This window comes from Pongo pygmaeus, chromosome 13, assembly GCF_028885625.2.
Source record: "Pongo pygmaeus isolate AG05252 chromosome 13, NHGRI_mPonPyg2-v2.0_pri, whole genome shotgun sequence".
Classification (NCBI taxonomy): domain Eukaryota; kingdom Metazoa; phylum Chordata; class Mammalia; order Primates; family Hominidae; genus Pongo; species Pongo pygmaeus.
In genome coordinates this window covers 103617474-103640536 of record NC_072386.2, presented here as the reverse complement: position 1 = coordinate 103640536, position 23063 = coordinate 103617474, and the positions used below count along the sequence as shown (strand labels likewise).

Genomic DNA, 23063 nt, shown 5'->3' with positions numbered 1-23063 from the left:
ATGAAGACATAGTGGAAACACAGTTTCTCTTTTGAAAAAATGAGAGAATAATGAGAGTCGGTATCAGGAAAACGACATGTCGCACTATACGGAGGTGAGGGACAAGTACGGTGGCTCACACCTGTAACCCCAGCATTTTGGGAGGCTGAGGTGGGAAGATTGCTTGAGCCCAGGAGTTTGTGACCAGCCTGGGCAACATAGTGAGATCCTGCATCTATAAAATATAAAATTAGGTGGGCATGGTGGAGTGTGCCTGTCATCCCAGCTACTCAGGAGGCTGAGGTGGGAGGATTGCTTGAGCCTGGAGGTTGAGGCTGCAGTGAGCCGTGATTGTATCACTGCACTCCAGCCTGGGCAACAGAATGAGACACTGTCTCAAAAACAATTTTTTAAATAAAAAGGATATGGGGGCCAGGCACGGTGGCTCATGCCTGTAATCCCAGCACTTTGGGAGGCCAAGGCGGGCAGATCACGAGGTCAAGAGATCGAGACCATCCTGGCCAACATGGTGAAACCCCGTCTCTGCTAAAAATACAAAACTTAGCTGGGTGTGGTGGGACTTAGCTGCCTGTAGTCCCAGCTACTCGGGAGGCTGAGGCAGGAGAATCGCTTGAACCCGGGAGGGGGAGTTTGCAGTGAGATCGTGCCACTGCACTCCAGCTTGGTGACAGAGTAAGACTCCATCTCAAAAAAATAAAAATAAAAAAATAAAATAAAAGATATTAGGGTGGTCTGAAGATGTTCTCACCAATGGCCTCAGGGATCTTCACTGTCCAGGTAGGATTAAGGAAGCTCCCTTAATACTTCAAAGGAAACTAACTATTTTTCTGCACGTTCTCATTTCCTTTTACTTTCTGTGTGGATCCTAGGTAATTCTTCCTTGGACTTTTTCTTCCATATCTTCTACCTCACTGAAGGACTGAAGAAGGTTGACTGTGTTAGAAATTAAACTGAGGCACAATTAACAATTCAAAGAGTTTATGTGAGCAAACAAAGATCCATGGATTGGGCAGCACCCAACCTTGGACTGGGGCTCCACTTGAGAGGCTTGAAGGAAAGGCTTTTATAAGGTGAATGAGGAAGCAAAGCATGGAAAATAATTGATTGTTTACAATTATGTTGTTGCCTTATTTGGATTACCCAGATAGAAAGTCCCCTAGTTATGTAATTAGAGGTTAGCTGGAGGTTTTGGATTGGTGAAACTTAAATTTCATTTCCTCTCAGTCAGTCATTTATAAGAAATGCGTTTGATTTAGGTTTTGGTTTGCTTCTGTGGGAACCCAAGGCATTACAGCCACTTCAGTCTGATGGTTCCTCTTTAAGTGGGCCAGCAGATAATGCTTAAGGATGAAAGAGCAATAAGAGGCCCCAAGCCCAGAAAATGCATGTCCACTCGTAGATGCTAGGTGCTTGGGACACAAAAATGCTCAGGCACAGTCTCTGTCCTCAGGGAATACCAAAAGGTTAGAAAAAGGGACATATGTTTTTACTGTGCCATAAACAAATGGAGTTGAGGTTACAGGAAAAAACAGGAGGCATCTCCCCAATCCAAGGGAGGCAGGTCTATGACTTGGAAGGAAAGCAGGAGTTGCCATACAACCACTTTTGGTGGCCTGCCTGTCTCCATGTCCTTTACTGGCTCCTCTTTACCAACCCTATCTCTTCTTAATTTTGTTTATTATTTATTTAGCGACAGAGTCTTGCTCTGTTGCCCAGGCTAGAGTGCAATCTCAGATCACTACAACCTCTGCCTCCCAGGTTGAAGCAATTCTCGTGCCTCAGCCTCCCAAGCAGCTGGGATTACAGGCATGCACCACCAGGCTCAGGTGATTTTTATATTTTTAGTAGAGAAAATACAAAAATTTTCCCCATGTTAACCAGGGGTTGGTCTCAAACTCCTGGCCTCAAGTGATCCACCTGCCTCAGCCTCCCAAAGTGCTGGGATTACAAGTGTGAGCCACCACACCCGTCTAAATTTGCTGTTATTAACAGACAGGATCCTGGGATCCCAGACTTCCTGCCAGCCAGGTTACAAAGGCCAAGAGAGCACGGGAAACTGAGATGAATTCTGACAGGAGAATTCCTGGAGTGAAAAAAAAGATGTGGCAATTATGGGAAGAAATAGGAACGTCCCTGCAGGGTTAGGAAAAGACTGAATAAAAATTCGTAAGTGTCTAATCAGCACTGTAACTGTTGATCACCCACATAGTCCTGGTTCTTTAGGAAGAAATACATCTGGAGCAGAGGAAAGCAATTGGTTAGCTTCTATAGCTTGGAAATATCCCTCCAGAATAACCACTACCTTATGCATTAATTTGGTCTCCACCAGTAGCATTGGGGTCTGGAGCTGTTACGAGCTGGGCCCACTAGCGGGGCACATATGGGGAAGCAAGTTACTCACCTGGGTCACAGAAAGAAAGGACTCACACCCTTGATGCCCCACTGCCTCTGTGCATCCAAAGGGTCTGAATGTGTTTCCCAGGACATGACATCAGGTGTCAGATGACAATTCCCATGGCCATCCTGGTGATGCTTGGGCTACAAGTTATGCAAGGAGCCTCTGATTGTCTGAATGTATTCAGCAATGCGACAGTCATACACCTATGATTTGCTTTGTGTAGTCAATGTGGTGCAAGCTGGCCTTGTATAGAAATTTGTGCAAACATTTCTACTTAGCCCAAATAGGACAAGTACATAATATTAATGAGTTTACTGTAACAACTAAACGTTATAATACTCAAACATCTTCTGTCATTTAATAGCTCTCAGTGAGAGCTATTTATTTAATACTCACAAGTCTGTAAAATAAAATCAATGAAAAGTAAATGAAAATGAATCATAGGGAAAAGTTCGCCTAGGATACCTGAAATTTCAGTGACTGGTTATGGGTTGGAAAATGAGTTTGAATAAAAAGAAAAAAAATAGTATGTTATCCATTGCATAGAGATAAATTCTTTAAATTCATCTGAATTTTTGCATCATTGAATTTTAAATTTCTATTTAAACAGAATTTAAATTAAAACATTCTTCAGGCTGGGCACAGTGGCTCACGCCTGTAATCCCAGCACTTTGGGAGGCTGAGGCAGGCAGATCACCTGAGGTCAAGAGATCAAGACCATTCTGGCCAACATGGTGAAACCCCGTCTCCACTAAAAATACAAAAATTAGCTGGGTGTGGTGGCGTGTGCCTGTAGTCCCAGCTACTTGGGAGGCTGAGGCAGGAGAATCACTTGAACCTGGAAGGCGGAGGTTGCAGTGAGCCGAGATCGCGCCACTGCACTCCAGCCTGGTGACAGAGCAAGACTCTGTCTCAAAAACAACAACAACAACAAAAACAAACAAAAACAAAAAACTATATGACATCTGCATATTTGTATTGTCCTTCATATTTAACTAAGTATTCCCTTAGGCATCCATGGGGCTAAGTATCAACATTTGGTTAAGCCAGCAAATTATTTAAAAGTATTTCCTGCCCCATAGCTGGCACAGTCATGGCCTCTGTTGATGACCATTTGTGTGTGTGTGTGTGTGTGTGTGTGTGTGTGTTTGAGACAGTCTCACTCTGTCACCCAGGCTAGAGTCCAGTGGCTTGATCTCGGCTCACTGCAACCTCTGCCTCCCAGGTTCCAGTGATTCTCCTGCCTCAGCCTCCCTAGTGGCTAGGATTACAGGTGCGTGCCATCATGCCTGGCTAATTTTTATATTTTGAGCAGAGATGAGGTTTCACCATATTGGCCAGGCTGGTCTCGAACTCCTGACCTCAAGTGATCCGCCAGCCTCGGCCTCCCAAAGTGTTGGGATTACAGGCGTGAGCCACCACGCCCGGCCGGCTTTTCTTATATAAGGGTCTTACCTATATAAAAGCTAAGCTATGTCTATGTGTGGGTGGGCTGACAGCGTGACATAATTTATTATTTTTCTGATTTAAAGAAAACTATCTTTGGCATTTTGGTGCCTAAGTACATCAAAGCATGTCTGTAATCATCTGAAAAGTATATACTGTTATGTGATATTGGGAGAACTGGACATTCTGCTGTCTTAGAAGTTTGTCCTTGCTGGTATTATTAAGCTGTTTACTCAGCCATAAACATCTTAAGACCATGGGTGGTGACTGGCAAGGAACGTGCCTTGCTAGTTTGAAGATGGAGCTGATTTTACACTTGATCTTAGACAAAAGGCCGAGAAGCAATAAGATGGAGTTGATTTTAAAATGGTGTTACCCTGGCTCTCTTATTCTTCTGTTTCCCTAACAATACCATGCCATACAATTCATCCTTTTAAAGTGGACAATTCAGTGTCTTTTAGTACAGGTGTGCCTCGGCTTACAACAGGGTTACATCCTGATAAATCCACCATGTTGAAAATATTGTAAGTCAAAAATGCATTTAATCCACCTAACCTACTGAACACCATGGCTCAACCTTGCCTACTCTAAACATGCTCAGAACACTTACATTAGCCCACAGTGGTCTCAAATAATCAGACACAAGCCTATTTTATAATAAAGTGTTGAATATCTCATGTAATTTATTAAAGACTGTACCAAAAATGAAAACAAAATGTCATATGGGCTCTTGAAGTATGGTTTCTACTGAACGCATACTGCTTTCGCACCATCATAAAGTGAAAAAATGGTAAGTCGGCTGGGCATGGTGGCTCACGCCTGTAATCCCAACACTTTGGGAGGCTGAGATGGGTGGATCATCTGAGGTCAGGAGTTCGAGACCAGCCTGACCAACATTGTGAAACCCCATCTCTACCAAAAAAAAAAAAAAAAATTAGTGGGGCTTCGTGGTGCACACCTGTAATCTCAGCTACTCCGGAGGCTGAGGCATGAGAATCGCTTGAACCTGGGAGGCAGAGGTTGCAGTGAGCTGAGATAGCGCCACTGCGCTCCAGCCTCAACAATAGAGCAAGACTCTGTCTAAAAAAAAAAAATCATTAAGTAGAACCATGGTAAATTGGGGACCATCTGTATATCTACTATGACCTGCAACATCTTTCCCTTTGCCAAGCATCTGTAATTCCCACAAAATTATTGGACCGTTATATATCATTCACTCTGAAATTGCCTTTCAGAGTTGTGGTTTACTTTGTGTCCACAATATTGTGCTCCATCACTGTTGCTGTGGTTGCATGTTGACCTCACTCAACCACATGCGTGAGCACCAGAAACTCTTCTAGACAAAAAAAAAAGCTGTTGACTATTTTCCTTAAAAGTCCTTAAAAATGGTCTTTAAATTGATAGGGGAGCGTCTGGGTTTGTTGTTGTCTTAAAATAGCCTCTACATACAGCTTCTGTATGTAGAAAAAAGGCCACCTCATCTGTGCCACTGTGCAGAGAGTAAACAACAACAAACTGTTCTTGGCAAACATCTCCTACATAAGATGCTTACTTCTTCCAGGTCTTAAAAGGAACACATGAGATGAGGAACTCCAAGAAAATTATGCCTTTAGCTTTTGTTTTTTTTAATGGTCTTGTTCTGTCCTTCAGGCTGGAGTGTAGTGGCACAATCATAGCTCGTTGTAGCCTTGACCTCCTGGTGTCAAGTGATCCTCCCACCTCAGCCTCCTTCCTGAATAGCTAGACAGGCACACGCCACCAGACCTGCCTAATTTTAGAAATTATTGTGTAGAAATGAGGTCTTGCTATGTTGCCCAGGCTAGTCTTGAACTCCTGGCCTAAAGGGATCCTCCTGCCTCAGCCTCCCAAAGTGCTGGGATTACAGGCATGAACCATGGTGTCCTACCTGGCTTTCCAGTTCTACCAAGTGGGTGAGCGGATCACAAGTGTGGATACAGCACCTACAGCATCAGCATTGCCTGGAATTGGTTAAAATGCAACTACTCCACTTTGGGAGGTTGAGGCAGGCAGATCACCTGAGGTCCGGAGTTCGAGGCCAGAATGGCCAACATGGTGAAACCCCGTCTTTACTAAAAATACAAAAAAAAAAAAAAAATTAGCTTGGCCTGGTGGCGGGTGCCTGTAATCCCAGCTACTTGGGAGGCTGAGGCAGGAGAATCACTTGAACCCAGGAGGCAGAGGTTGCAGTGAACTGAGATCACACCGTTGCACTCCAGCCTGGGCGACAGAGCAAGAGCGAGACTCTATCTCAAAAAAAAAAAAAAAAGAAAAGAAAAGAAAAAGCAACTACTCAGCTCCATCAGAACTGCTCGCTCAGAAACCCTTGGGGAGGGCCATGTGATCTGTGTTTCCAGGAGCCCCCCAGGTGGTTCTGATGATGCAGACTCAGATTTGAGGAGGCTGAGGAAGGATCCTCAGGTGAAGGAGGGAAGGAACTGCCTTTACAGCCGGTGAAAGCACCTGACACAGGTCTCTAGAGCAGGACATACTTCTTGTTTTATCTTTTAAATTCAAAATAAAATCACTTTTGTGTGGGTATAGTCATACTAGTTTTAGAAAAAATCAGCCCATTTTCCAGTGTGCAAACACTTTATTCCAAGAATATCTTATCCAAGGCGGAAATTCAAAAATTAAATGCCTAGAGGAAAACTGCAGCATTCTCCATCATTCCTGTCGAGGAAACATTATTAATCTCCATATTACCTTTTATTTTCTGTTTGTGTGTGTGTGTGTGTGTATGTGTGTGTTTGGAGACAGAATTTCACTCTTGTTGCCTAGGCTGGAGTGCAACGGCGCAATCTCGGCGCACCACAACCTCCGCCTTCCGGGTTCAAGCGTTTCTCCTACCTCAGCTGCCTGAGTAGTTGGGATTACAGAAACCTGCCGTCAGGCCTGGCTAATTTTTTGTATTTTTAGTAGAGACGGGGGTTTCACCACATTGACCAGGCTGGTCTTGAGCTCCTGACCTCAGGTGATCCAAACGCCTCCACCTCCCAAAGTGTTGGGATTACAGGTGTGAGGCACCTCGCCTGGCTCATATTACTTTTTAAATCATAATATTTTACAGAGAATTTGATTATATCCATTGACAATAAAAACACAAATATTAATTTTAAATGTTTTATTACACATTTCCTTGAAATTTTCAATACAATAGTGCATTTTTAATCCGCAAAAAATGTTACAACGGTAGTATCTATGCACACAATAATATAAACATGTTGGAGGTGTGTGTTCACATTTTTGGAAATGGACAGAACAAAGGGGAAGAAGCCTGCACCTCAATACTCAGGGCAGAGACAGGCCCCTCTAGGGCTGCATTCGAGGTCAGCACCAACCGTGTGCAAAGCTGATCTGGGCCTGCTGCAGAAAAAATGCTAAACTCATGTACACCACCTGGCCTCACTTTCCTCCTGTCCTCTGTGAAAGGGACAGGAGAATAACGGTCCCTTACCTGCCACTTAGCAGCTGTGGCCCTTGGGCAAGTAAGTCCCTTTCCTCCTCTGAGCCGCCCACTTTCCCAAGGTTCTGAGCCACAGAGAGAAGCTAGACCTGAGGGGGACGTTCAGGCTTCCTCCCAACAAGTGGAGAGTGGTGGACATCCATCAACACCTCCATCGGCATGCAGTTAGCCCGTTTTCCAGATCGCCATGATATATATTTCACAGCCCAGTTTAGTGGGGGAAGAACAGGACTGTGCTGGGGCTCCCAGCTAGACCCCGGCTCTGCCTTTTGCTGCCAGCAAGGCCTTCGCCAGGACACAGCCCCTGTGTCCCCAAGTTTTCTCCTCTGTCATATGGAAATGATCTGATAGGGTTATAGGGATGATTAGACTGAACAACAGCAAGGGTATAAAATTGTGCCCAGCATAAGCAATCAGTGGTGTAATAGGTCAGGAGAAGGTGACCTGCAGGGCTCAGCGGTGATCGGGAGAGGTGATCACAATTAGCAACTGGAGAGAGCCTCCAGGTCTTGCGAAACACTGCGTTTTGATACAGGTAGTGGTTTCACAGCATATTCAATTTCAGACAACATACACACCGCATCCTTAGGATACCCGGACTTTATGTTGGTGTGTTATTCTTTTCAGAAAGCGTTTTAATTTTAGTTTAGGTTTTGTTTTAAAGCAGGACCTGAGAATTAGAAGACAATCCTGGGAAACGTTCAGGCCTCTGCAGGCTGAGATGCGGCCCAGGCCTATATTTCTTGAGGAGGAAAAAGGAACCCATTGAATTTTGGGGAGTACAGGGGAGCAGAGAGAAATTGCACTGGGTGTGCGTGTGCGTGCGTGCATGTGTGTATGTGCGTACACAAACAGAGGGGCTGGAGGAGGAAATCAGCAAGGCCCAGAGAAGGGCAGAGAATCTCGAGGCCCGAAGGGCTGGTACTGCACTTGGCTGGATGGCAGGATGGCAGCACAGCGGCCTGAGGTTCATGGGTCATTTTTGCCCCCTCTCCATGCTCACGGACCCTTCATGGCTGTCCCCAGCTCTGAGATGTGGGCCTTGCAAGCTAGAACCAAGCATGCTCTCTGCCCAATTCTGAGGCAGTCGTTGGGACTGCGGGGCCGTGGACCCCTGCCAGGCTGGCCTGTCCCCGGACACTCAGGATGCACTTTGGCCTCCTGGCTCCTGCAGTCACCTGCACAAGCCTCCTTTTGAAGGTAATTTCAGGAGTTGTTACAGCAACACCTGCGAACTGAGGCAGACGACAGGGCCACCACAGAGGTGACACTGTGTGCAGGGAGGGGAGAGAGGAGCCACCTCTAGCTTTGCTTCCTGTGCCCCCAGGGAGTTGCCACTCATAGTGGGCTCCACCCTCCCCCCACCAACATGTTCCCTATCATCCTCCAAAAGCCACCGCCACTGTGCCCAGGGCCATACTCACCACTGAGTCCTGCCCAGACCAGGGACCATTGGTCACCCCATCACTTTGAGTTTCCTCCTGCCTGGGCCACATCCAGATTCTGGGATGTTTTCCACACTCAGCCTCACTTTGCCTTTGACGCGCTATGGCCTAAATGTCAGTGTCTCCCAAATTTATATGTTGAAGCCTAATTCCCAATGGGGTAGAACGAACAGGTGGGGCCTTTGGGAATGCCCTGAAACCAGGCAGACTTTCTGAATAATCCCCTCCTGAAGGAAGTTAGTGCGCTCATCAAACAGGCTCCAGCAACCTCCCTTGTCCCCTTCGGCCACATGAGGACACAGCTAGAGGCACTGCCCTAAGGAATGGGTCCTCACCAGGCACTGAATCCTCAGGCATCTTGATCTTGGACTTCTCAGCCTTCGGAACTTTGACAACACATTTCGGGCGTTAGTAACTCCCCAGGCTAATGTACTTTGTTAGAGGAGCCCACCGGACTAGGACGGGCCCTCCCTTCTCACCTGACGTCACATACTCCCAGGATCCGCCCCTCACAAACTCACGAGTTGTGAGAATTCCTTGGGTGAAGGGGCCAGGAGAGGCCCCTGTAAACTGCTCACAGGCAATCAGAGGTCCCTTAGAATGGGGAGGACAGCAAGCACAACAGGAATCTATCAACAATGCACGACACACAGGACCCCAGCAGACCCTCACAGAAAAGGATCAAAGAGGGGAGGCAGAAGAGGGGATCCCCCACCACAGTGTGACAGCCTCCCACCCAGAACAGGGCAGTGGCAGAAGACGCAGGGAAAAGAGCCAACAAGAACAGAAGATGCACCTCACAGAGCCCAGAGTGGCTCCTGCTGTGTGCAGAGCCCAGGAACACCAGAAATCAGAGCTGTGTCTATGGTCCAGAGGGACGAGTCAGTCGTTGACCACATCCTACATCACAAAACAGGGGCCTTTTCTAGAGTGAAGGCAAGGAGAGAACGTATTCACCACCCAAGAATGTATTCACCACCGAGGTGGGGAGCAAATATACAAGATTCGCGAGACTGCCAGGCCCCGCCTTTTCTCACAGAGGAAGAGGATGAAGCCGCATTCTGCAGGCTCTAGTAGGCTCCGAAGTTGGGGGCTGTGATCAAGAATAGGAAGGTCACACTCAGAGCTGGAAAGGCCCAGAAAGCTAGGAAGTCCCCCCGTCAGCTACTGTGCCCCAGGCCATCCACATCCACACACCCCAGTGCCTCCTGCCCCAGGGAGAAGAGTCTCTGGGTCCAGGACCCGAGGTCTGCAGAGACTCAGGAGACACAGAGTCCTGGGGTTCGCCACAAGCTTCATCCGAGGGTAAAATGCAAACCAGGATGAGGCATTTGATTCAGGGTCCTCCTGCACTGAGAAGAGGAAGGACAAGAAGAGCCATGGCCAAAGCAGGGGGAGTCAGGATGAGGCAGAGGCCGAGCTGCAGGCAGAGCCACCTCTGTGGTCCTAACCCGGGGATACCAGGTTCCTCCGGCCACCCCTCCCCACACTCCCCAGCTGACTTGGGAGGAGGCTTGCCATCACTATCCCGAAATTCTGCTCCAACGCTACACATATAGAGCTTCTGACTCTATAGAAGCAACGTCTGCATACACCAAGACAACTTGAATGACCCCCACCTAGCACGGCTCTCTAGTGACGCCCTCTGTCTGGCATCAGCTGGACTTCTGTGTCTCTTCTATCAGCCATGCTGGCTGCTGTCAAGGCAGTGCTTGGGTTTAAGGGATCCCAGGACTTTGTGCTCAGAGCGTGCAAGGCTCCACCTCACCCTTCCTGAGCGCCTGCCTGGGCTGCCCACACACACCTGCGCTGGGGAGGGGCAGAGGCGGCCACACCCACTCACATCTAACTCTTCCTCTGGGCCAACAGTTCACAGGCCAATAACTCCAAAATGCCACCCGTTCTTCATACATTTCCAAAAGAAGGAATGAAGAATACGGTGGCATGTTCACAAGCCTTTTTCTTCTGGAGGAAAAACAAAACTTTGACCAACGACACAGATAAACCAAATGTCTGCCCTGCTCCCTGACAATCCTTCACTTTCTGCAACCACGTGCAGAGGTGGGTACGGACAAGGCCACTGAGGCTTCTGTGAAAATAAATCTCTCAGTCACCCTAAAGGAAGGGTAAGAGCCATGGAGCTTCCTATTTCACCAAATGTGGAGGGGACGTTTGGGGGTGGTGGACCCTGCATTCTGAGGGGAAAGAAGAAACAGGACCCACTGCTGGGACCAGGGGCCAGCAACCCCCAGGAGTCCCTGGGCATTCAGCTGGAGGTGGCTCCCCCTGCATTGCCACCCACGGTGCGGCAGCCCCCGTTCTTCCCTTCTGTCCATCAGGACCCATGGAACTGGGCACCCGGCTCTGGGGTATGGAGAGCACACAGGAGGCCTGGCTCCTCCTCACCCCTGACTCTACAGAATTGAGTCTCAACTCAAGTCCCACATACAGGTCTTGGCTTTCTTTCCTGTTCCAACCCCAGAGAGGGCATAGATGCCCAGAGTGAGGGGACGGTTACTTGGCCACCAGGTGTGGAGCATCCCTGGCCAGCTGCTGGGAACCCCGCAGACCGAGGGTGTGGCTGGTACAGGGGGAAAGTGAGATCCTCTCCTCCTCTCTCCTGCCAAGAGTGGGCCAAGGAGAGAAGGGCCAGGGAAAGGTCCACTAACAAAACCGAGTGGGGAGGAGGGGTGATGGCCACAGCTTTCTACACGGAATCCTGAATGCCACAAGAAGTGTCCCCACCTGCTTCCATGCTGGGAACACAGTATTAGACCTCAGCACGAGCCACATGTCCCTGCCCACCCCTCGCCCAGAGGGGGATCAGGAACAGGAAGGACTTTCCAGTGCCATGGACAAGCCCTGGGTGAGCACAGGATGGGGGGGTCCTGCTGTGGTGGGTCCTGGGCTGACCGGAGCAGGTCCCAGAAGCAGGCGAGGGGCTGTGCAGTCTGCAGCATAACTCTGAACTTGACAATGAGGTCTCTCCGCTGAGTGCATACCTTGAGGAAGGGAAGCATCTTTCCATGGAGTCTGCCCCATTGCCTGCCAATGGCATTCGTGCCCATCTAGAGGACCAGCCGCCACCCCTGCTGGCTGCCAATGTCCTTTCAGGCAAACACGGCACCTTGAGAAAATGAGGCAGAGAGTGAAGGAAGGGTTTGAGTAGGAAAGTCACCAGCTGGTACTGACAAGGACACTGAGGGTACAGTGGTTCCATCTGAGCAGAAGTGTGTGCCAGGGCTTCCCTTGGAGCACAAAGACAATGCTGCAGGGATGGCTTCTGGCCTGGAAACTCCCTTTTTGGAAAGTGACCTGTGGCTCCAGGTAGCTGTTCTGTGTGCGACGGTGCTGAATCTTGTCCTTGTCCTTGGTGGGACCCCTTGTGCTCAGGGTGGAGGAGCTCTCCGTGACCTCCCTGGACCAGGTAGTGCCACGGGAGATCCCCTTCAGGCACTGTTGCACACAGGTCTGCCCTGCCATCTGCAGGAAGCGTGCGGTGTTCCCGGCTCTCCTTAGACACTCTCAGCCACTGAAGTCACTCTCCAAGCATCCAAGGGAGGCTTCTCCCTGCGCCTCTGGGTCATGTGGTCAAGGCCAATGCAGGGCAGAGGAGTGACCGCTGGAAAAGAAGAGCCCAGATGAAGTGCAGTCACCTACCTGAGGCCGGGCTCCGCTGGAAGTCCTCATGAAGTATGTCTAGGAAGAAACCACCAGAGTCACTGAGGGCCCCTAGATATGCAGTGCGGAGGGAAAGGGCAGCGCGGCTCATCTTCATGGAACCATTGCTACAGTGCTGGGATTTCATCACGCCTGCTAGCTTCATTAGTTACTATTCCCATGAAAAAGTAACATAGTAATGCAACATTTTATTTTATTACTATTTTTTTTGGACGGAATCTTTCTCTATCGCCCAGGCTGGAGTGCAGTGGCAAGATCTCGGCTCACTGCAACCTCCGCCTCCCAGGTTCTAAGACTTCTCATGCCTCAGCCTCCCCAGTAGCTGGGATTACAGGCACCCGCCCCCATGCCCGGCTAATTTTTGTATTTTTAGTAGAGACGGGGTTTCACCAGGTTGGCCAGGCTGATCTTGAACCCCTGACCTCAGGTGATCTGCCCACCTTGGCCTCCAAAAGTGCTGAGATTACAGGCGTGAGGCACCGCGCCCGGCCTTAATGCAACATTTTAAAAATCAAAATTCATGCTAAATATTCCATTGTGAGCAAAATATCCACATTTTAAATCAAGCCATGGTCAGATCCTGCAACTGCAACACTCTGACAGCTGTACAAGCGTTGGGCACGATGCGAAACTAAATTTTGGCAAATTCCATTCAACCTATAAAGTTGTCACCAAAGAAAAGGAAAAGTACTCACTTGCGGAATGTTCCAGACAGCTCCCAGGCGCACTGCACTGCCAGAGATGGGGGATCTGCTCCCCGAGGACTGGGGCTTTTCCAATGAAGGCCATTTTCCAGTTTCGTCTAAAAGCACAGAAGGACTTCGTGAAATGTTTGGCTTTTTCCTAAGGGAAGGAGGTGCCTACAGCGTTGCCATCACTGCTGCTGGCCACAGGAAGATGCGTACATATCGTCCCGCCCTAAGATCATGTTTTGAAAGTGGGCGACTTTGGAAATTAACTGAGGCTGTAACTGCCGAATAGAGCTGACGGGATCGGGGAGCTGTTCCGATGAGTCTCCAGAGCGGCCCGGTGACCGCAGGAGCTCTGAGTCATCAAAGACCGGGGCCAGGGAGCCGGGAAGGGGAAGGGCCCGCTGCTCCCGGGCCACCCCGGCACACATGGGCTAGGGGCAAAATTTCATGCCGCAACAAAGCGACTCATTTTTTTGGAACTGAGACTGTTCCAGAACTTCTTACTCACTCTTGGCGCCGCCCCAGCGCTTCCAGGCCCCGGACCCGCCGCAAACACCGCTGGGCTTGGACCCAAACCGCGGTCCGGTCCCGCCCGGTCTGGTCCTGTCCCGTTGGAGGTGGCGGTTGGGCGCAGCGCCAGGCGCGCGCCCTCTGCTGGCCGTTGGGAAGCAGCGAGGGAAGCGCTGAGCTCGCGGCCGAGCGGTGGTCGCTCGCCCCCTCGCGGGCTCTCGCGGAATCGCTGACATCCTCCCTCTGTCCCTTGCTCTCTGCTTCTGGCTGGGAATGCTCCATTTACATGGATTGGAATAGACCTAAGCACCACAATTACAAAATTAGTTATACGTTAATCAAAGCCTCAAAACGCCAGGTAACCCATGTTCTAAATCACTGTTTGAAAGACAGCCAAACAGGTGAGTCACCTGATGAGAAATACCTGCCCCAACCTCTTACATTAAAGAAAAATTTGTAATACAATCAAGCTACTGGTCACTGTTTATCTTTATGATACCTACCAGTTTTAACAAAATACTATTCTGAAGAAAGTGTCACAAGATAAGTTCAAACAAAAGATCAGCAAATGCTATTTTATATCATTGTAATAGATCAAAGAATATTACAAATAATATTCAAGGAATAAAAATTTTCTTCTCTCTAAACATTTTTGTAACTCATAATGTACAAGATATTGTCAAAATAATTCCATTATTTTGGTACTAATATTTGCCAACCGGGGCGAAAGAGTTGAGATTTTTTTTTGAGCTGGGCAAACAATCGGTATAATTGATTAGAAAGAGCCACAAGTTTAACTTCCTATACAGCTTTCCTGTGGGGAACGTCAAATGAAGGGAAATAAAACCATATTTTCATGTAATGTATTTTTTTTTTTAAGATGGGGTCTCGTTATGTTACCCAGGCTGGTCTCGAACTTTGGCCTCAAGGGATCCTTCCCCCTCAGCCTCTCACTTCTCTCACCGCCAGCCTCCCAAATGCTAGGATTACAGGCGTGATACATCGCGCCTGGTGGAAAAAGAGCACTGCAATTTCACCCCTAAAAACCTCCCAGGCAAAGACTGTATTTCTTTGCCTTCAGATGGGGGCAAATTTTTAGAAGAACCTTTAGATAGAGATTCCCAAACAGGGACAAAGTAGATTATCTGCTTTCATCTTCCTGATTGTGATCAAGGCTGGAGGGTAGTTTCTCCAGGAGATCTTATCTCACGCACCACCGTGGCCCTCCGTGTCCAGCTGGTTGAAGCCTGGAGAATGTGGTGGTGGGAACAGGACTCTTGGGTCTTCTGGATTTTGAGACTATGTCCTGTTTCCCAAGAGAACTAGGAGCAGGTCTTTGTATTCAGGCCTGACTAAGAGGAGATACTATTCAGATATCTACTATTCAGGTATCTCAAAAGCATGAAGATGTCCTTACTTTTAAGCCATGGCTCCAAGGCGTGTCCCAGGAAAGGGAGCAGGCAAGGCTGGAGCAGACAGTCTCCAGCCAGGAGCAGAGAGCAAGAGACGTAGAATGTCAGCGATTCCGCGAGAGCCCGCGAGGGGGCGAGCGACCACCGCTCGGCCGCGAGCTCAGCGCTTCCCTCGCTGCTTCCCAACGGCCAGCAGAGGGCGCGCGCCTGGCGCTGCGCCCAACCGCCACCTCCAACGGGACAGGACCAGACCGGGCGGGACCGGACCGCGGTTTGGGTCCAAGCCCAGCGGTGTTTGCGGCGGGTCCGGGGCCTGGAAGCGCTGGGGCGGCGCCAAGAGTGAGTAAGAAGTTCTGGAACAGTCTCAGTTCCAAAAAAATGAGTCGCTTTGTTGCGGCATGAAATTTTGCCCCTAGCCCATGTGTGCCGGGGTGGCCCGGGAGCAGCGGGCCCTTCCCCTTCCCGGCTCCCTGGCCCCGGTCTTTGATGACTCAGAGCTCCTGCGGTCACCGGGCCGCTCTGGAGACTCATCGGAACAGCTCCCCGATCCCGTCAGCTCTATTCGGCAGTTACAGCCTCAGTTAATTTCCAAAGTCGCCCACTTTCAAAACATGATCTTAGGGCGGGACGATATGTACGCATCTTCCTGTGGCCAGCAGCAGTGATGGCAACGCTGTAGGCACCTCCTTCCCTTAGGAAAAAGCCAAACATTTCACGAAGTCCTTCTGTGCTTTTAGACGAAACTGGAAAATGGCCTTCATTGGAAAAGCCCCAGTCCTCGGGGAGCAGATCCCCCATCTCTGGCAGTGCAGTGCGCCTGGGAGCTGTCTGGAACATTCCGCAAGTGAGTACTTTTCCTTTTCTTTGGTGACAACTTTATAGGTTGAATGGAATTTGCCAAAATTTAGTTTCGCATCGTGCCCAACGCTTGTACAGCTGTCAGAGTGTTGCAGTTGCAGGATCTGACCATGGCTTGATTTAAAATGTGGATATTTTGCTCACAATGGAATATTTAGCATGAATTTTGATTTTTAAAATGTTGCATTAAGGCCGGGCGCGGTGCCTCACGCCTGTAATCTCAGCACTTTTGGAGGCCAAGGTGGGCAGATCACCTGAGGTCAGGGGTTCAAGATCAGCCTGGCCAACCTGGTGAAACCCCGTCTCTACTAAAAATACAAAAATTAGCCGGGCATGGGGGCGGGTGCCTGTAATCCCAGCTACTGGGGAGGCTGAGGCATGAGAAGTCTTAGAACCTGGGAGGCGGAGGTTGCAGTGAGCCGAGATCTTGCCACTGCACTCCAGCCTGGGCGATAGAGAAAGATTCCGTCCAAAAAAAATAGTAATAAAATAAAATGTTGCATTACTATGTTACTTTTTCATGGGAATAGTAACTAATGAAGCTAGCAGGCGTGATGAAATCCCAGCACTGTAGCAATGGTTCCATGAAGATGAGCCGCGCTGCCCTTTCCCTCCGCACTGCATATCTAGGGGCCCTCAGTGACTCTGGTGGTTTCTTCCTAGACATACTTCATGAGGACTTCCAGCGGAGCCCGGCCTCAGGTAGGTGACTGCACTTCATCTGGGCTCTTCTTTTCCAGCGGTCACTCCTCTGCCCTGCATTGGCCTTGACCACATGACCCAGAGGCGCAGGGAGAAGCCTCCCTTGGATGCTTGGAGAGTGACTTCAGTGGCTGAGAGTGTCTAAGGAGAGCCGGGAACACCGCACGCTTCCTGCAGATGGCAGGGCAGACCTGTGTGCAACAGTGCCTGAAGGGGATCTCCCGTGGCACTACCTGGTCCAGGGAGGTCACGGAGAGCTCCTCCACCCTGAGCACAAGGGGTCCCACCAAGGACAAGGACAAGATTCAGCACCGTCGCACACAGAACAGCTACCTGGAGCCACAGGTCACTTTCCAAAAAGGGAGTTTCCAGGCCAGAAGCCATCCCTGCAGCATTGTCTTTGTGCTCCAAGGGAAGCCCTGGCACACACTTCTGCTCAGATGGAACCACTGTACCCTCAGTGTCCTTGTCAGTACCAGCTGGTGACTTTCCTACTCAAACCCTTCCTTCACTCTCTGCCTCATTTTCTCAAGGTGCCGTGTTTGCCTGAAAGGACATTGGCAGCCAGCAGGGGTGGCGGCTGGTCCTCTAGATGGGCACGAATGCCATTGGCAGGCAATGGGGCAGACTCCATGGAAAGATGCTTCCCTTCCTCAAGGTATGCACTCAGCGGAGAGACCTCATTGTCAAGTTCAGAGTTATGCTGCAGACTGCACAGCCCCTCGCCTGCTTCTGGGACCTGCTCCGGTCAGCCCAGGACCCACCACAGCAGGACCCCCCCATCCTGTGCTCACCCAGGGCTTGTCCATGGCACTGGAAAGTCCTTCCTGTTCCTGATCCCCCTCTGGGCGAGGGGTGGGCAGGGACATGTGGCTCGTGCTGAGGTCTAATACTGTGTTCCCAGCATGGAAGCAGGTGGGGACACTTCTTGTGGCATTCAGGATTCCGTGTAGAAAGCTGTGGCCATCACCCCTCCTCCCCACTCGGTTTTGTTAGTGGACCTTTCCCTGGCCCTTCTCTCCTTGGCCCACTCTTGGCAGGAGAGAGGAGGAGAGGATCTCACTTTCCCCCTGTACCAGCCACACCCTCGGTCTGCGGGGTTCCCAGCAGCTGGCCAGGGATGCTCCACACCTGGTGGCCAAGTAACCGTCCCCTCACTCTGGGCATCTATGCCCTCTCTGGGGTTGGAACAGGAAAGAAAGCCAAGACCTGTATGTGGGACTTGAGTTGAGACTCAATTCTGTAGAGTCAGGGGTGAGGAGGAGCCAGGCCTCCTGTGTGCTCTCCATACCCCAGAGCCGGGTGCCCAGTTCCATGGGTCCTGATGGACAGAAGGGAAGAACGGGGGCTGCCGCACCGTGGGTGGCAATGCAGGGGGAGCCACCTCCAGCTGAATGCCCAGGGACTCCTGGGGGTTGCTGGCCCCTGGTCCCAGCAGTGGGTCCTGTTTCTTCTTTCCCCTCAGAATGCAGGGTCCACCACCCCCAAACGTCCCCTCCACATTTGGTGAAATAGGAAGCTCCATGGCTCTTACCCTTCCTTTAGGGTGACTGAGAGATTTATTTTCACAGAAGCCTCAGTGGCCTTGTCCGTACCCACCTCTGCACGTGGTTGCAGAAAGTGAAGGATTGTCAGGGAGCAGGGCAGACATTTGGTTTATCTGTGTCGTTGGTCAAAGTTTTGTTTTTCCTCCAGAAGAAAAAGGCTTGTGAACATGCCACCGTATTCTTCATTCCTTCTTTTGGAAATGTATGAAGAACGGGTGGCATTTTGGAGTTATTGGCCTGTGAACTGTTGGCCCAGAGGAAGAGTTAGATGTGAGTGGGTGTGGCCGCCTCTGCCCCTCCCCAGCGCAGGTGTGTGTGGGCAGCCCAGGCAGGCGCTCAGGAAGGGTGAGGTGGAGCCTTGCACGCTCTGAGCACAAAGTCCTGGGATCCCTTAAACCCAAGCACTGCCTTGACAGCAGCCAGCATGGCTGATAGAAGAGACACAGAAGTCCAGCTGATGCCAGACAGAGGGCGTCACTAGAGAGCCGTGCTAGGTGGGGGTCATTCAAGTTGTCTTGGTGTATGCAGACGTTGCTTCTATAGAGTCAGAAGCTCTATATGTGTAGCGTTGGAGCAGAATTTCGGGATAGTGATGGCAAGCCTCCTCCCAAGTCAGCTGGGGAGTGTGGGGAGGGGTGGCCGGAGGAACCTGGTATCCCCGGGTTAGGACCACAGAGGTGGCTCTGCCTGCAGCTCGGCCTCTGCCTCATCCTGACTCCCCCTGCTTTGGCCATGGCTCTTCTTGTCCTTCCTCTTCTCAGTGCAGGAGGACCCTGAATCAAATGCCTCATCCTGGTTTGCATTTTACCCTCGGATGAAGCTTGTGGCGAACCCCAGGACTCTGTGTCTCCTGAGTCTCTGCAGACCTCGGGTCCTGGACCCAGAGACTCTTCTCCCTGGGGCAGGAGGCACTGGGGTGTGTGGATGTGGATGGCCTGGGGCACAGTAGCTGACGGGGGGACTTCCTAGCTTTCTGGGCCTTTCCAGCTCTGAGTGTGACCTTCCTATTCTTGATCACAGCCCCCAACTTCGGAGCCTACTAGAGCCTGCAGAATGCGGCTTCATCCTCTTCCTCTGTGAGAAAAGGCGGGGCCTGGCAGTCTCGCGAATCTTGTATATTTGCTCCCCACCTCGGTGGTGAATACATTCTTGGGTGGTGAATACGTTCTCTCCTTGCCTTCACTCTAGAAAAGGCCCCTGTTTTGTGATGTAGGATGTGGTCAACGACTGACTCGTCCCTCTGGACCATAGACACAGCTGTGATTTCTGGTGTTCCTGGGCTCTGCACACAGCAGGAGCCACTCTGGGCTCTGTGAGGTGCATCTTCTGTTCTTGTTGGCTCTTTTCCCTGCGTCTTCTGCCACTGCCCTGTTCTGGGTAGGAGGCTGTCACACTGTGGTGGCGGATCCCCTCTTCTGCCTCCCCTCTTTGATCCTTTTCTGTGAGGGTCTGCTGGGGTCCTGTGTGTCGTGCATTGTTGATAGATTCCTGTTGTGCTTGCTGTCCTCCCCATTCTAAGGGACCTCTGATTGCCTGTGAGCAGTTTACAGGGGCCTCTCCTGGCCCCTTCACCCAAGGAATTCCCACAACGCGTGAGTTTGTGAGGGGCGGATCCTGGGAGTATGTGACGTCAGGTGAGAAGGGAGGGCCCGTCCTAGTCCGGTGGGCTCCTCTAACAAAGTACATTGGCCTGGGGAGTTACTAACGCCCGAAATGTGTTGTCAAAGTTCCGAAGGCTGAGAAGTCCAAGATCAAGATGCCTGAGGATTCAGTGCCTGGTGAGGACCCATTCCTTAGGGCAGTGCCTCTAGCTGTGTCCTCATGTGGCCGAAGGGGACAAGGGAGGTTGCTGGAGCCTGTTTGATGAGCGCACTAACTTCCTTCAGGAGGGGATTATTCAGAAAGTCTGCCTGGTTTCAGGGCATTCCCAAAGGCCCCACCTGTTCGTTCTACCCCATTGGGAATTAGGCTTCAACATATAAATTTGGGAGACACTGACATTTAGGCCATAGCGCGTCAAAGGCAAAGTGAGGCTGAGTGTGGAAAACATCCCAGAATCTGGATGTGGCCCAGGCAGGAGGAAACTCAAAGTGATGGGGTGACCGACGGTCCCTGGTCTGGGCAGGACTCAGTGGTGAGTATGGCCCTGGGCACAGTGGCGGTGGCTTTTGGAGGATGATAGGGAACATGTTGGTGGGGGGAGGGTGGAGCCCACTATGAGTGGCAACTCCCTGGGGGCACAGGAAGCAAAGCTAGAGGTGGCTCCTCTCTCCCCTCCCTGCACACAGTGTCACCTCTGTGGTGGCCCTGTCGTCTGCCTCAGTTCGCAGGTGTTGCTGTAACAACTCCTGAAATTACCTTCAAAAGGAGGCTTGTGCAGGTGACTGCAGGAGCCAGGAGGCCGAAGTGCATCCTGAGTGTCCGGGGACAGGCCAGCCTGGCAGGGGTCCACGGCCCCGCAGTCCCAACGACTGCCTCAGAATTGGGCAGAGAGCATGCTTGGTTCTAGCTTGCAAGGCCCAAATCTCAGAGCTGGGGACAGCCATGAAGGGTCCGTGAGCATGGAGAGGGGGCAAAAATGACCCATGAACCTCAGGCCGCTGTGCTGCCATCCTGCCATCCAGCCAAGTGCAGTACCAGCCCTTCGGGCCTCGAGATTCTCTGCCCTTCTCTGGGCCTTGCTGATTTCCTCCTCCAGCCCCTCTGTTTGTGTACGCACATACACACATGCACGCACGCATACGCACACCCAGTGCAATTTCTCTCTGCTCCCCTGTACTCCCCCAAATTCAATGAGTTCCTCTTTCCTCCTCAGAGATATAGACCTGGGACCCATCTCAGCCTGCAGAGGCCTGAATCTTTTCCAGGATTGTTTTCTAATTCTCAGGTCCTGCTTTAAAACAAAACCTATAACTTAAACTAAAACGCTTTCTGAAAAGAATAATACACCAACATAAAGTCCGGGTATCCTAAGGATGCGGTGTGTATGTTGTCTGAAATTGAATATGCTGTGAAACCACCACCTGTGTCGAATCGCAGTGTTTCGCAAGACCTGGAGGCTCTCTCCAGTTGCTAATTGTGATCACCTCTCCCGATCACCGCTGAGCCCTGCAGGTCACCTTCTCCTGACCTATTACACCACTGATTGCTTATGCTGGACACAATTTTATACCCTTGCTGTTGTTGAGTCTAATCATCCCCATAACCCTATGAGATCATCATTCCCATATGACAGAGGAGAAAACTTGGGGACACAGGGGCTGTGTCCTGGCCAAGGCCTCGCTAGCAGCAAAAGGCAGAGCAGGAATGCAGCCAGGAGCCCCAGCACAGTCCTGTTCTTCCCCAACTAACCTGGGCTGTGAAATATATCATGGCAGTTTGGAAAACGGGCTAACTGCATGCTGAGGGAGGTGGTGACGGATGCCCACTTCTTTTCATGGTACGATGAGGTGTCTCCATGTCCCCCTCAGGTCTAGCTTCTCTCTGTGGCTCAGAACCTTGGGAAAGTGGGCGGCTCAGAGGAGAAAAGGGACTTACTTGCCCAAGGGCCACAGCTGCTAATTGGCTGGTAAGGGACCGTTATTCTCCTGTCCCTTTCACAGAGGACAGGAGGAAAGTGAGGCCAGGTGGTGTACATGAGTTTAGCATCTTTTCTGCAGCAGGCCCAGATCAGCTTTGCACATGGTGCTGACCTCAAATTCAGCCCTAGAGGGGCCTGTCTCTGCCCTGAGTATTGAGGTGCAGGCTTCTTCCCCTTTGTTCTGTCCATTTCCAAAAATGTTAACACACACTTCCAACATGTTTCTGTGTATATTATTGTGTGCATAGATACTACCATTGTAAAATATTATGCAGATTAATAATGCACTATGCCATTGAAAATTTCAAAGGAAATATGTAATAAACATTTAAAATAAATATTTTTGTTCTCAATTGTTAAGGGATATAATCAGGTTCTCTGCAAAATACTATGGTTTAAAAATAACAAAGATAATATGGATATTAATAATGTTTCCTCGACAGGAATGATGGAGAATGCTTCAGTTTTTCTGTAGGGATTTAATTTTTTTTTTCTTTTTTTGAGACGGAGTCTCGCTCTGTCGCCCAGGCTGGAGTGCAGTGGCGCGATCTGGGCTCACTGCAAGCTCCGCCTCCCATGTTCACGCCGTTCTCCTGCCTCAGCCTCCCGAGTAGCTGGGACTACAGGCGCCCACCACCACGCCTGACTAATTTTTTGTATTTTGTTTAGTAGAGACAGAGTTTCACCATGTTAGCCAGGATGGTCTCGATCTCCTGACCTCCTGATCCACCCGCCTCAGCCTCCCAAAGTGCTGGGATTACAGGCGTGAGCCACCGCACCCGGCCAGGATTTAATTTTTGAATTGGGATTTTGGGTAAGATATCTTTAGGATAAAATATGTGCACACAAGAAAATAGCATATTTTTCCTAAAAATTTGTTTTTTATGCATTATTATATACACATAAAAATAGTCTTATTTTGGCTGGGCACAGTGGCTCATGCCTGTAATCCCAGCACTTTGGGAGGCTGAGGCAGGTAGATCACCTGAGGTCAGGAGTTCGAGAACAGCCTGGTCAACATGGTGAAACCCCATCTCTATTGAAAATACAAAAATAATTAGATGGGCATGGGGCAGGCACCTGTAATCCCAGCTACTTGGGAGGCTGAGGTGGGAGAATCGCTTGAACCCAGGAGGTGGAGGTTGCAGTGAGCCAAGATAGCGCTGTTGCACTCCAGCCTGGGCAATAAGAGCGAAATTCCATCTTAAAAAGAAAGAAGTAGTTTTATTTCAAAATTAGAAGCAAAAAGAAAATAAATATATCCTGCTATAGAGACTTGTCTTTGGATGCTTATGACTTCCTGTAAAT

General features: G+C 50.1%; 2 pseudogenes; one reads left to right on the top strand and one right to left on the bottom strand.

Moving 5' to 3' along the window:
- Nucleotides 1-6979: 6979 nt before the first annotated feature.
- LOC129043826 (uncharacterized) lies at nucleotides 6980-13636 on the bottom strand (annotated as a pseudogene).
- Nucleotides 13637-15425: 1789 nt separating this feature from the next.
- On the top strand, nucleotides 15426-22093 carry LOC129043825 (uncharacterized; annotated as a pseudogene).
- The last annotated feature ends 970 nt before the right edge of the window (nucleotides 22094-23063 follow it).